The sequence below is a fragment of the Cyprinus carpio genome, chromosome A15, assembly GCF_018340385.1.
Source record: "Cyprinus carpio isolate SPL01 chromosome A15, ASM1834038v1, whole genome shotgun sequence".
Lineage (NCBI taxonomy): Eukaryota > Metazoa > Chordata > Actinopteri > Cypriniformes > Cyprinidae > Cyprinus > Cyprinus carpio.
Window position 1 is genome coordinate 11,556,166 of NC_056586.1, and position 15,725 is coordinate 11,571,890.

The 15,725-nt window shown below is 37.2% G+C and overlaps 1 long non-coding RNA gene across 1 annotated transcript; it reads left to right on the forward strand.

Annotated features, from left to right (window-relative positions):
* The first annotated feature begins 2,706 nt into the window (after positions 1-2,706).
* Positions 2,707-10,290, forward strand: LOC109086470. Its single transcript, XR_006161744.1, has 4 exons — positions 2,707-3,728; positions 9,259-9,396; positions 9,487-9,558; positions 10,111-10,290. It is a non-coding gene; the product is annotated as an uncharacterized LOC109086470 (long non-coding RNA).
* Positions 10,291-15,725: the final 5,435 nt, after the last annotated feature.

Sequence of the window (15,725 nt, forward strand, 5' to 3'; positions counted from 1 at the left end):
AGACTTTAATTAGTATTCATTTATTGTGAAATTACTGCATTTCCGTGTCAATCCATGTTCATTTTCTACCGCGAACAATGCGCTATAACTTTAATTCAGCGCGTGCAGCACAGCAAAAATAGACTCGGTACGTAAAGGATTGCTGCACTGCTGCAGACGCACCGCTCCTGGAACGCACTGACGGACCACAACCGCGTGAACGCTGGAATCCGTTAACATGGGTGCGTAAAAAAAAAAAAAAAAAATGCGACGCATACGCACTTGCATACGGAGTATGTGTGAAACAGGCGTAAGGTTGTTTGCAATTTGTGCAATGCGGAATCCGGTCCTGGAGGGCCACTATGCAGAGTTTAGCTTCAGCCCTCATAAAAACCCACCTGCCTGTATCTATCTAGTAATCCCGAAAACACTGATTGCCTTGTTGAGGTGTGTTTAATTAGGGTTGGAGCTAAACTCTGCAGGACAGTGGCCCTCCAGGACCGAAGTTGCCTATCCCTGCTGTAGGAGTTCTTTCAGTCTCAAGTACCACCTAAACGCAAAGCATCCCTTAGCTAAAGCAGGGGAAGAGTCGTCGTTAAACTACTATGTTTGAGTGCAGCACAGCTCTATCAGTACTAACAAGTACATCTTATTGAACATAATTTGAATGCCTTCGGCAGAATTCAAATGAGCCATTTTAATCTAGATTAATTCCAAGATTACAGTGAGATTAATCTAGATTAAAAAAAATTAATCTATGCCCACCACTAATATATATATATATATATATATATATATATATATATATATATATATATATATATATATATATATATATATATATATAAACCCATTATTACTCCAACCATTATTTTAAATTGTAATAATATTTGACAATAGTACTGTTTTTTTTTTTTTATTAAATACATGCAGGCTTAATGGGCATAAAATATTTATTTCAAAAACATTACAAATAGCAATGCGTGTAAACTTTTGACCAGTACTGTAAATATTTATATCACAACAAATTGTTGGTGAAATACTTAAACACTAATAAACATTCTTTTTATATACATGTATTGCATTTTTGTGTAATTTTATTATTATTATTATTATTTTAGGTTACTGTTGTATAACTTGGTTTGAAAGCTACGTCAGTGTGTATTTCAGATTAATGAACCTGGACTCAGTGTCATAATTTACATTGAAATGTATTGTCAAAACTTTAATAACAAAACAAAAAGACCTTTAAAATAAGAATTTGTTTTCCTAGTCATCTTTTATTACGAAGTAGTTACTTAAGAAAATATAACTGTAACGGGTCACGTGACAGGTATACCGCGGTAGGCTATACGAGTGAGAGGCGCAAGTCAGATGCATATAGCTGTGACGGTTCCAGTGACAGGCGCGTTTATCCGTGGCAGAAAGCGGGGCAGGCGCTTATATCTGTGACAGGTCGAGTGACAGGCGCGTATATCTGTGACGGGTCGAGTGACAGGCGCGTATATCTGTGACAGGTCGAGTGACAGGCGCGTATATCTGTGACAGGTCGAGTGGCAGCTGCCCCTGCCACGCAAAGATGTTACTCCCTCTCCAGAGTAGCTTACAAAACGTTTATTAACAAAAACGATAAGATGAGACATGGAATATGCCTACACTACATGCTGTATTAGGCTGCATAGCCTAATGACTAATAAATTACAGAACGTTTAGCAAGCAATGAGGAATCAAATAAAAATAAAAAATAAATAAAAGAGAGCCTCCATAGCATAACGTGATGTAAACAGCAAAGATAAGCTTTTCAAAATGAAATCAAAACAAAAAGAAAAGTAAAACTAAACTTGCTGTCGGTGACAGCTCTTGCATGTTTTCCCCCCCACGAGAATACCAACATGTTCACCATCTCTGGTTTAAGAAGCGGTCTTTTACTTTACTTTAGCGTGAAAACCATCAGTATTCGCGTCATTTTTGCTGCGCGCACCTTCGCGCTCCTGCTGACGCCGCTCACTCGATTTCGTTATAGGCTATTCTTTAATTTTGTAGTCCGTATGAAAAGGTTTATTTCTATTAAAGCCAGGTCCGTGGAGATGGCGAATCAGTGTCGGCATTCGTCAACCTAATCATTGCACCCGACTCAGAAAGCACTTATTAATAAATTATTAAAATGTCTTCTTTTCCCCTGATACGTTCATAATCACTTTGCCGGTGTTTTGAGGCAATTGCTTTATGCGTGAGCTTGAGCGCGGAATGCCTGTAGCCTATTAAAGTATGGTTAATATATTATTATATTAATCAATTTAATATAACGTGCGAATAGTTGACTAGAAAAATCTATAGGGAAGGCCTATTTAGCAGAAGGAAGCGCTCCATTTTCTTTTCTTTTTTTAAATAAAATCCTATAATGACATTACGAAAAGTGCGACAACTGAAAATCACGTCGTTATTGCACTTTACCAGTTATACATGCATAAGGAGTCAAATGTTTTTGTTGTTGTAGTAGTTTTTATCACCCTGATTAGATTATGAAGAATTATTTGTTGATCTTGTTTTCCCTTTAATATACCTAATACATACCGCAAGATATTTTGAAAGTGACCCATACTCAGAATTCTTGCTCTGCATTTAACCCATCCAAAGTGCACACACACAGCAGTGAACACAGACACACACAACGTGAACACACACTCGGAGCAGTGGGCAGCCATTTATGCCGCGGCGCCTGGGGAGCAGTTGGGGGTTCTGTGCCTTGCTCAACGGCACCTCAGTCATGGTATTGCCAGCCCGAGACTCAAACCCACAACCTTAGGGTTAGGAGTCAAACTCTCTAACCACTAGGCCATGACTTTTTCAGTTACTTTCAAAATGTGGTAGGGACAATATCTGCCATACCCGTTGGATGAACTGGAATGTGTTCTTCATAGATTTAGGGTAGTTGAGAAGCAGTGTGTATGCAAGTCCATAATGCATATAGCTTTTGGCAAGTCATCAATATTGTCCATCACAACTTCTCCTTCAATGATGATCTTCAATGAGGCTGGATTGAGATGGAGAGAAGATGAGAGCCTTCTTGCTCAATGAGGAGGATTCCAATGTCATCAGAGTCCTAACAACATTACAGCACAATCATGAAATTTCTCATTACATAACCATCAATAATGTTAAGCAATTTGTTACGACTGCTGGAGTTCTGTCTTCACAATGATTATTTAAATTTTGGTAACATGGACTTTTAATGTAGGAACAGAAACTTATGATGTTTCATTAAAAACAGTTCACACAAAAGTGAAAATCAGCTGTTAATTTTCACATCCTCAGGCCATCCAAGGTGAAGCTGAGTTTTTCTTCAGCAGAACCTTAAAAATGATTAGCTAAAACTGTGGTCCTTGGTGATTGATATAAAACAGTCAACGGAAACAGTTTTTGATTGTTAAAAAAAACATGCACAGGCAAAACAAAATTAATACCTGTGGATACTCCTGACCATACACTGAGGTCTTAAGTAAAACAATTGGTATGAGAAGCATCCACAGCCTCTGCAAGCGGTCCTGAATGCATTCACAACAGTCTAGAGCGTGAGTTTCCTGTCACATATAATGTATGTACATGAGCAATCTTCCTGAAGTTGACTGCACAAGCAAATGATTTTTAATTTTTATAGAGATTGTGGGATCCAAGATAAGTACACGGAAGTACCATTTTGACGATGACCAATACAACACACAATGCTTGCTCTCGGCGGTGGATTAAAGGTAATGCTGTAAATAATGTTCAGTTTCTTGCACGGACTGATTGTTTTGTTTTATAACACCTCAACGTCACCTCAATTAATGGTGAAATGATTATGTTTTTATGTCCTTTTAGATATTCTGAGAGAAAACAGAGGTTACTTACAAAGCATACTTTGTAGAAATCTGTAAGTTTGTGGCCAAGGACTATAGAAAGTGCTCTGAGCACCAGAGACATTAGTTGGCTCTTTAGTCTGTTAGGGAGTAAAATGAATCACTGATGAATAAAATGAAAGAAATTATCACAAGAAAGCAGAACCAGTCAAGCACAATTTTAATTGCACAACCAACTGTAAATGTTTTGTGATACATTTTCAGTACTTAAGCTGTTAAATACTATGCAATGCAGGTCTTTAACGGATATGGACCAACCTTGATTTGTTGTTAAAGCTGTCAACAGCTGCCCAACTTTCTCTCTCCTAAACTGAAATATCTAAGTTAGACTAAGACTATGTTGGTCAATGATTTCATACTTGAGATTCTTGTCCACAATCCTGTAACGTTAATGAGAACTCCATGAACACCTAAAACAGAGAAAAAAAAGTGTTACATTTCAGGACTAACTGAAACTTTAAAGCATAAACTTTTAGCATGTACGCATAACCCTTTAAGCTCAACAGCTCAGTTGTAGTTATTATAAATAATACACGATAATATATCAAAAAGACAAGCTAACTTAGCTTTAACAAAAACTTCTTTTGGATAATCAATTTTCCCAGAAAGATAAATATAGAGAAGTTAACACACCATTACATGCTGCTTTCCAAATCCATCGTGTGCATCATCAGCCGGAATCTTCAAACAATCGCGCGCTCACTGCTCAAACGTGTTCGAACGGGGCTCCTCCCCTTGCAAAAACTCATAATTTTTTTATTTCAGAATGAGTTATAGGGTAAAACACAGTTTTAATGCATATAGTACTGTGGCCTGATAGTGCACAACACAACGACATAAAAAAGCAAACATAAGCTCACAACACAAATACATTAAGCCACAACACAACGAAATTCTCACCAGTATGAGGGGAACTTTTTGTGTTTTTTATACGCAAAAAAATAAAGTTTTGCAAAAGAAAATAAAGTTTTGCAAACGAAAATTAAAGTATTGAGGAAACATAATTTGCTTTTTGCAAACAAAAATAAAGAATTGCAAAACATAAATGATACCGCACGAAAGCAATGATTTTGCAATACATATTTTCCATGGTCATATCTATTATTTTATTTGCAACACTGATTTTATTTTGCGTGTCTCTAATTTGAGCTTGCACTGCAGTTTTTCCTGTGCGCTTCATTTTTCTGCGCGTCTTGCTTTGTGGCGCTGTTTTGACGTGGGGGTGGAGTCAAGGGGCAGGGGCGTGTACAACATGCCTCCCTGGAAGTGACGTTATCGGCCTGAGATGCAGCTCACTGATCCAGGTACTGTCATGATGAGCAGATGCATGTGAGTGGATCGCTTCCTTTTATTCACTAGCATTAAAACATGCATGGTTTCGTTTTATTAACTTTATTTACAAATGTATATGTGTATTAGCAGCGTTTGCTCAAGTTAAAGAAGTTGTTACCATGCACACCTGCTGTTTATTTCTCTCGATGTGCACTCTTTTACTGGCATAAAGTTGGCTTGACGTTGGACGTTCGATATTCGCAAATCTAGGGACCATCTCTAAAGTTACATGCGAAACTACTATACACTTCTCTAACGTCAATAGCATGCAAGGAGAATGACTAACAGTCATGAAAACAACTGTTAACTGTTCATCCAGGTATCAACTATAATGCACACCTTTTATATTTTTTGATAATTATTCAAATAAACTGTAAATCATCTGTAAAATATTGCTACTTTTCATTACCAAATGGTCGTAAACACTAATTTAAAAGCTCAAAAGCTTACAAATGAAAAAATAGCAATATTTTACATATGATTTACAGTTTATTTGAATAATTATGAAAAAATATGAACGGTGTGCATTAGTTGACACAAAGATGAACACTTTACAGGATGTTTTATGAAAGTGAGTCATTCTGTTTCAAAATGCTATTGAGCTTCAAATTATGGCATATATTTTAAATTTGAGCCCATTCGGTATGACAATGAACAATATTTTATATTTGATTTACAGTTTATTTGAATAATTATGAAAAATATGAATGGGTGTGCATTGTAGCTGACACCTAGATGAACACTTTACAGTATGTTTTATGAATGTGAGTCATTCTGTTCAAATGCTATTGATTGAGCTTTAAATTTGTATTTAAGTGCATTCGGTAATGAAAAGTAGCAATATTTTACATATGATTTACAGTTTATTTGAATAATTATGAAAAATATGAATGGTGTGCATTATATTTGACACCTAGATGAACACTTTACAGTATGTTTTATGAAAGTGAGTCATTCTGTTCAAATGCTATTGAGCTTCAAATTATGGCATATTTTAAATTTGAGCCCATTCGGTAATGAAAAGTAGCCAATATTTTACATTTGATTTACAGTTTATTTTAATAATTATCAAAAAATATAAAAGGTGTGCATTATATTGACACCTGTGGATGAACAGTTAACAGTTGTTTTCATGACTGTTAGTCATTCTCCTTGCATGCTATTGACGTTAGAGGAGTGTATAGTAGTTTCGCATGTAACTTTAGAGATGGTCCCTAGATTTGCGAATATCGAACGTCCAACGTCAAGCCAACTATATGCCAGTCACACACTTTTATAGCATTAAAATGTGTATTGTTTCATTTGGTTAACTGCATGTGTATTATCAGTGTTTGTTTAAGATCTCTTAACCTGTGGGAGGACGCCAGTGCACAGAAGCGTTCTTTGTTCACATTAGTTCAGAGTTACTGCTAGTTTTAGTAATTTGTAAAATTATGCAATTTACTTCATAAACTATAACGTACATCATTAAAGAGGTCTACGACTCAAGTTTTATATCGATCTGGACTTCGTTTTTCATTTACATAACTCCTGGCATAAATTAATAAATGACTGTCATTGTAAGATAAAAAAAAAATGAAGCTCGAATCTTTTTGGTTTAATTTTGCACAAACCCGTGTGACCATAGCAACCTGAGATTATCAGAGATTGATCAAATATTTTTATCCATCCCACAGTCCGTTGATCGTGTCTTTTTATGTAATATATGTGCATATAAGGCTTTTATTATTTTTATCATTATATATATATATAATATATCCAAGTGGATGCTGCACACTGCTGGTGGTTGAGGAGAGACCCCCCACATGATTGTACAGCGAATTGGGTGTACAACAATACATTATAAAGCGCTATATAAATGCATCATTCATTTATTCATATAGGCTAACCGTATATAATAATTTATAATAATATTATATTAAATAGGACTATATTTTTATATTAATTGTTATGCTTATTTCCCCTTTTAATTTGTGTATTGCTTACCTAATTAACGTTCTTTGTTAAATGAGTGTTTTCATTTACAAATGAAACTAGCGAATTATTCATTTATAATTCTAGTATTTATTATTATAGGGTTAGGGTATTTATAGAGTTATTGTTAAATTCATCCTCTAAAGTGCAAAGTAAAAAATCTTTATTGGCATGTCGGGCTTTTACAGTATAGGCTATTATTTACAAAACTCTTCAGGGCTGCGTTTTCCAAAAGCATCGTTAAAACTAGCAGTAACTCTGAACTAATGTGAACAAAGAGTGCTTCTGTGCGCTGGTGTCCTCCCACAGGTTAATAAGAGATTTTAAACAAAAACTGTAAATACACATTTAGTTAACCAAATTAAACAATATACATTTTAATGCTATAAAAGTGTGCACATTGAGAGAAATAAACAGCAGATGTCGTTGGTAGTTGTTTAACTTGAGCAAATGCTGCTAATACACATATACATTTGTACATAAAGTTAATAAAATGAAACCATGCATGTTTTAATGCTAGTGAATAAAAGGAAGCGATCCACTCGCATGCATCTGCTCATCATGACAGTACCTGGATCAGTGAGCTGCATCTCGGGCCGATGACGTCACTTCCAGGGAGGCATGTTGTACGCCCCTGCCCCTTGACTCCACCCCCACGTCAAAACAGCGCCACAAAGCGAGACGCACAGAAAAATGAAGCGCAAAGGAAAAACTGCAGTGCAAGCTCAAACTAGACTGACGCGCAAAATAAAATCAGTGTTGCAAATAAAATTGTAGATATGACCATGGAAAATATGTATTGCAAAATCATTGCTTTCGCACGGTATCATTTATGTTTTGCAATTCTTTATTTTTGTTTGCAAAAAGCAAAATTATTTTCCTCAATACTTTAATTTTTGTTTGCAAAACTTTATTTTCTTTTGCAAAAATTATTTTTTTGCGTATATATGTGGCATTATATTGACTCCATACACAAGAGAATGTCTGATATGGACGGGCTCTGTTCTCACCTACATTGAGAATTTCTAGTGGCGTCTCGAGGAAATATCGGTGTTACTGCCCCCTAGTGGTCGGGAACTTTTCTGTTGTGTTGTGGCTTAATATCTTGTTACATCAACAACTTTAAGGTGAGTATTGTTCTATCGTCTTCTAGCAAATCTAAATAATAAGGCTGGATAACGCTGCAACGATTTGATCAGCGCATAAAAAAGAAGGGCTAAGTTAGAGTTTAAACTTTAAACTCCGTCCACCTGATCTTTTTATAACTCCTAAGGGCTCCCGGTAATCCACGTTTATTTGCATCGGTGTTTCTGGTAGGTTTGCTGTGATAGGAACTTCTTCACTGGATATGAAGTATTTTAAATACTGTTGTCATTTTTACATTGCCATGTATCGTAATAAACCTTAAAGGTCCGTTCACACCAAACTATAAATATAGCGATAAAGATATATAGTTTTAAAAATCGTTCTCCGTATTAAAAAAAGAGTCCACACCACAGCTATAATGATAAAGACATAGAGAAACAATATCGTTGGAATCACTTTCAGAAAAAAAAATCCAGCTGATGAACGATGAAAAACACTGACAGCCAATCAGAATCCTGCTATAACGAGCTCGAGAATTTACAGCAGCGGACGAACGTGCCTTAGAATAAACAGATTAGATCGTTCGCTGGTGTGGACGCTATCGTTATCTTAATAGTTATCATTCTTTGTGTGAACAGGGCTTTAGTCTGACGGTTTCTGGAAGTTATTGTTATGTTTTCAGTTTTTATTATCTGTAACCTGAAGCTTGAATTATTGTTTGTTTACATTTATTTAATAGCAGTTTTTTTCAGGGATCCCCAACACAAACATGATAAAGCTATTCAGTAAAAAGCAAACAAGAGCAGAAATGGTTAAGAGAGATCCTTTAAAATATCTCTTTACAGTCTATTGGCATGTTTGTAACATTATATAAAATATTAATTATTCTTCATTATTTATTTTAAATATAGTGTAATTTACAATGTAATAATTTAAAATGCAACTGAAAGTAATTCAAATATGTAACCCAATGTAATTATCTTCACAGATTGTTTTAAAGCACTCCCATCCATACTGTTATAGCACTGTACCAGACAGCACACTATTCAGAACTGAGAATCAGTGCAGTTCCTCCTGTACAGGGCTGCACTGAATGGAGCAGAGCTGGCACAAACCTAGAACAATGGTAAGAAAGAGAATTATCAAATTCTTTAATGTTTGACATAATTAATAAACTTTGATTAATAATATTAACATGCCCCATTGGTATGCCTAGAGAGTCAAGCCAGGTCCTGTCAGTGGGATGGTGGCCCTGTTTTCAAGCGAGGAAACTCGCTGAGTGGTTAAGGTAGGAGTAGAGTGTCTAATATTGATACATCTTGCTTTTATTCATAATGTATAACATGCCTATTTGATTAGCCCTAGCAGAAAAAAAGACAAAAACACAATCATATTGATTATGGCTCCCTTTTTTATGCATGCAACTTGTAATGACGTTTGGAAATTTTTTATTTTTCTTAATGGTCAAATACACTATACACTATACCTTTGTTTTTCATCTCAGGAGAATGTTTACAGTGATGTCACCAGTGATCTGCCTGACCTATCAGTCCTCCAAGTGGCAGAAGTGTTATAAATATAGTAGTGTTATAAAAATATAGTAACACACCATTACACTGTCACAGTTATTAGTATTTGTATTTTACATAACTATTAAAACTGTATCAAAGTTTTTAAAATTTAAGTGTGGATATTTACGTTACATTACACTGGTGAGCAAGAAACCATATTAAAGTTATATATATATTTGCATTTACATAATATTTAATTTACATTTTATATTGTAGTCTGTACAAATTAAACCAAATGAATCCATCCAAAGTTTTTTGTGTAAGGTCAGATCTCTCTGTGGAAGACCGACTGAAAGGTGGACCATGAAGTGGAGCAACTTATCAAAGGACTGTAGTGTAGCGTGAACCAGACAAATTAAAGATTCGATCGGGAGCCTGGTTGAAACATGAGCCGAATTCCACAGAAAGGCAGGATGTGTGTAAATCAACTCCCAGCACCACAGTCTGATAACCGACTCTTTCAAAGAACAGCTTTCAACATTAACACCATTTAGAACAATTATTGACAATTTCAATTCGAAGAAGAGATTGTCTAATTTGGGGGGCAAGTAATCGAAGAGATGGACAGTCTGAGCCTCACATGTAAAGCCCATGAGAGTAAACAAGATCGATTGGATTGACTTCCCCCCACCTAGCAAAACCAGACTGAAATTCCTAAGGAGACCTGTTAACCTCTCTGGTCTTCACAGGACGTATCCTTACTCCCCAGAATGGCACAGAGAATGCCTTCCAATGCATATATGCACCAAAATGAACTCCAAAAAGACTTCTAAATGGATATCAGTTCCATTGCTTTAACTCCATTTTATACCTGTAACCCACACATTTGACTTTAATTTTTCTAATCACTTATTGTGTATGTCTTTTTAAATAACTCTTGAATAGCTTAAGGGATCATATTCATGTTTAGTATGTGTGTGTTCGAATATTCTAGCTTGAAACGTTTCTGACCATCAGTTATTTGTCAAATGTATCATATTCTTGTTATAGGAATCATGTCCAAATTATACCCTGCAAGAGCGGGAAAATTCGGGCCACGAGCTTGATAAGATAACATATGATTTATGAATGGGTGGGACAAACATCGGAAACCCTGAGCAAAGACAATATCTAATTGGTCAAGACCAACATTTGAGGTGTGGCCAAAAGGCCAGTTTAAATACTCAGGACACCATCAAATTTTGCTTTTAGCTTTGCTTGTAGTTTTAAGCTTTTAGTCATGCTTTTAGCGTTTAGCTTTCGTTTAGCTTTTGCTATCAGTCATGCCGGCTTTTAGCCTGATCCTAGCTTTTAGCTTTTAGCTTTAGCTTTTAGTCATGCTTTGTCATCACTTTTAGCGTTTTTCGAGCGCCGCGTTCCAGCGTGCTTCGGCCTGCAAGCCCGCTGCTACTTAGCCACGATGAGAAGAAACACCACCTAGTCTCGTCAAACTTTACTTCTTTCTTTTGTCGTTTGAAGTTTTGTGTTCTGAGTTAAGTTTTTGTAACGCCGTGTCTCCGAGTCTGACCTCGCGTGCCGTCTGAAACTACAACTAGCCCACAACTCTGCATCTTCAGCCAACGCCCAACCACGGGCTTCCCAAGACGTCACTTCAACGACTAATGAACTTCCAGCCAATCAGCAACTTCGGGAACTCCCCTTTTCAGCGACAACAAAGGGAACCCCGTTAAACAGGCAACGCAAGTAACCTCCAGACTCACATCTGTGGAATGTTATCTTATATAATTTTAACCTCATTGAGGAACTCAGTGCGAGGGTTAAGTTAAGTGATTAATGGTTGTTCATCATGTCTATGTGCAATTTCACGTATTGGCTGTAAACTTGGGATTTCACATTTTCATTCTCTTAAACTCATTCTTTCCTAACGTTCTATCCTTCTGCAACTTGTGTGAATGTGTGAGTGCGTGTGCTTATGTGTTAGATTAGTTTATATGTCTTAGATTTATCTAATAAAGCCTTATTTATATTGAAAAGAGAAGTATCTTGTGTTTTTGTGCTCACAAGTTAATGCTTCTTAAACTGCCGATCTTTGTTACTGTGCTAATTAATAGTGTTTTCACTATACTTTGGATATTAATATCCAGCGCAGATTTGATGTTAAACGGCTCGTTCAGTGAATCGCTGGCCGTTTCAGTGATCAGCCGTGAAACAGTGATTCTGTTCAAATTCCCTTTAAAATCTTAAATGATTCCCTTTGAGCTAAATTGACCTGTTTCCCTTACAGTAGAGACTGACACTGTCAAAATAAATGTTAAATAATTATGATACATGCATGTAACGTGTGCATCAAAAAGTGAAAATAAATATAACATTTTCTTTCTCTGTCACAAAAAATACGATATCAATATTTACCATTGCATTGCTTGTTATTCCAGCTTCTCTCCTCGTTGTAGCTGTCCTTGCTCTGAACACATGAACCATGTGGAATGCAGATTCAATAACTCTCCAAAAGGCCATTAAATGGTTCTACATATCAAGTCTAGATTGGATGAGACATGTTTTCAGAAAAAAGTTTGTTTGCCTACACTGAACCTGGAGGATACTTTAAAAATGTTTAATGTATTGACATACAAGTGAAAAAAAGGTAGGTCTGTAAAAAGATTTTAGCTGGGGTTTTAGCTTATTCTCCCTCGTGTCATTCTAAACCGTTATGAATTTCTTCTGTGGGGTCTATCTAAACAGCTGACGGTAACATTATTTACAACATTTCTGTATGCCAATGAAGAAAGCAAGCCATATGGGTTTACAACGACATAATGTTGAGTATACGATGACAGCTTTATTTTTATTTTTAGGTGAATCATCCATTAACACGTATTGCCTTGATCCACGGAAGAGGTTTTTAAACAGGCAACCACAGCGACAAAAAAAATAAATAAATCTATAATTAATGACAATTAAGAAATTCACAATAGGCCTACATTGTGCTCGGTAATATAGTAATAAGGGTTTAGATCTTACCTAGTGTAGATTCGCATGCTGGTGTCATGCTTGAAGAGGCGCCTGCAGACTGTAGTATCAAAAGTGATGTTGAAATCCTTACATCTAACATTACTACTCTGAATCCACTAATTTCGAGTTTCTTCATCCAGGGGAGAAGTGTGAAAAACCTTTGAGGAGCCTCACAAAACGGGACACAGCAATAGCTGTGTAAACCACTCTCACGGATGTTTGTGGAACTCTTCATTAAATGATTACATGGTATACTTAATTTGTTGTATTATAGCAAAATGTATAAATATTATTTCATAATCATTGTTTATTGACAAAAGTTTGTGGCTGGTAATGCACTCACACTACGGCAGAATACCATAGACAGTAAAAGAAATGGACACAGTGACCCCATTGGATTCAACGGAGACAAGTGAAGTCAATTAGAAGCATGCACTTCCTGGGGGTAGAGCATACTGCGCAGACTCAAACTGAGCTTGATGACGTAGATGTGACGTGAGCAACCTGTCTGACAATTGTAAGTCTTCTAATAGCTGTGCCAAGAGAAATCTGAATCACCCACCGAATCTTGCAGAGACGAGCGTGAACAGGAGCAGATTTTGGTAAGTATTCTGATTAATTATTTTGTCATTTTGCATAATCACAATCCCCCCGATTGCCTCATAGACAGTAAAAGATTGCCTGTGAGCTTCTCCTCCTGTCCATACGGTAATTTCTCTACTGTGCGACAGAGAGTCGTAGGTTATGACGCAATCGTTAGCCTATTTTTACAAAAACTTTTCTACGGGGCCATAACGTAAGATACAAGGTAATGGAGCCTTTTATACATTTTCGTGTTTCTTTAGAAATAATTAATGGACAAATGGAGTCTTTAAACGCCTCAGATGTAAAGTTATTTGCTCTCAAAGTGATGCCAAAATGAATGGGAGTCAATGGAATGCTAACAGCAGGTGGGGGTCCGCTAATCAATGGCGGCGCCCGGGGAAGCTTCAATAAAATATGAAACCCTGCCCCCCTGCAGAATACAGACCGGAACCTTTTATGCGCCCTGAGATTTCACAGGAAATACGTAGTCTTTTGCCCATTTCTGCAGACCAACTGCCCCCTAGTGGTCGGGAGCATTTCCGTTGTGTTGTGAGAATTTCGTTGTGTTGTGAGCTTATGTTTGCTTTTTTAATGTCGTTGTGTTGTGCACTACTTGGCCACCGTAATATAGCCACATACTTTCACGTTAAGCGTTTTAGAATGTCCCAATGATTCATTTGTGAATTTGACTGGTCCAGAAGAACTTGCAGCAGCTAACATCTCGTGATTCAATAAAACAGACATAGTGATTCAAGTTAACAATAAACAACTGTGCATTATAATGAAGGCTTTGCAAAACTGGACAGCATTCTTAGCTGTTTAAGCAACATACTCCGTCGTACACCAACAACGCACACACTTCCTATCATGTATGCCTATGAAAGACGATAGAACCAATCAGAGTAGGTATGGAGCGGGGCGAAACGTGCAGCCCCGCCCCAGATGCGGTCCCACCTCGAGCTGCAGGCTGCAGCCCGGTGTACTTGGGTACAGTGTGCAACCAGTTGTCAGACATCCAGAGGCACCACGTCCCAAACACTGACCGTCCAGGTAAGAAGGGTTGTGCACGAGCTGTGGAAACACAGGACGGTTTGTACTCACTTATGCTTTTGTATATTTATGTATTAGAAAAGAATTTCAAAACGTTGTTGTTAATAAAATTGTATACCAGTAAACTGTAACCCAGCAAGCAATTTTCGGTTTAAAAGACGTCTATTAGCCATCTAAACAGCCGTCTAGGCTAAAACAAGCCTGAATTTGGGCTGTCAGTGAAAAGTTAATAGAAGTCTAAACATAACCTAAGAATAGTCTAGTCATCAAATAGACCGATATTAAACGACTACATGTATACCAGTGATGCGCGGGTCAATGTATAAACAACCCGCAACCGACCGTTTTCAACTAACCCGCCCGCAAATCGGACCGCAAAAAAAGAAAAAGAAAATATTGTACCCGACCCGCATTTTTTAAAAGTAGTAAATGCATTGATATTATTACCTAAGAAGTTAAAGTAAATAGGCTACGTTAGAAAACGGCGCGCTTTCAAGGACGCGCGTTTATTATTTTTAAATGGGCGGAATGTAGTCACTCACCGGACAAGAAGTGCAACAGCTGATGATACTGAACTGCAGAGTGCCGGTTAGAGCGGTTCTCGTTCTCGAATCAAGAACCGGTTGAATCGGTTTTGAACCGAGGACCGTTTCTGATGGACGCGTCCGATTTGAGAACCGAGGAGCTGATGATACTGCGCATGTGTGATTCAGCGTGAAGCAGACTGACAAGGAGGATTAGGCCGTAAAATTTGTTGACGCGGCGAGGCGATTGGGACTAAGTTGAGACAAGTGAAGCCCGTTTTTAGCGATTTTTAGAACTTCCGTTTCTGACGCGCAGACTCAAACTAAGTTTAATGACGTCAGCAACCTGTCTGACAGATGTAAACCTTCGAGTAGCTGTGCGTGCAAACTGCCATCGTTAATCTTGCAGAGACGGCGAGCTTGAGCGGGGAGTTCTTTGGTGTGAGTGAGCAGGAGTAAGTATTCTGATTAATTATTTTGTATAGTATTTTAAAATGTAACGCCAGTACGCCATATCTCTTGACGTCTCCCCCGATTGCCTGCGAGCTTCTCCTCCTGTCTGTACGGTAATTTCTCTACTGTGCGACAGAGAGTGGTGTGGTTATGACGCAATCGTTAGCCTATTTTTACAAAAACTGTTTCTACTTGGTGGGGGCCATAATGTAACATAGAAGGTAATGGAGCCCTTTATACATTGTCGTGTATCTTTAGAAATAAATGAATGGACAAATGGAGTCGTTAAACGCCTCAGATGTAAAGTTATTCTCTGTCAA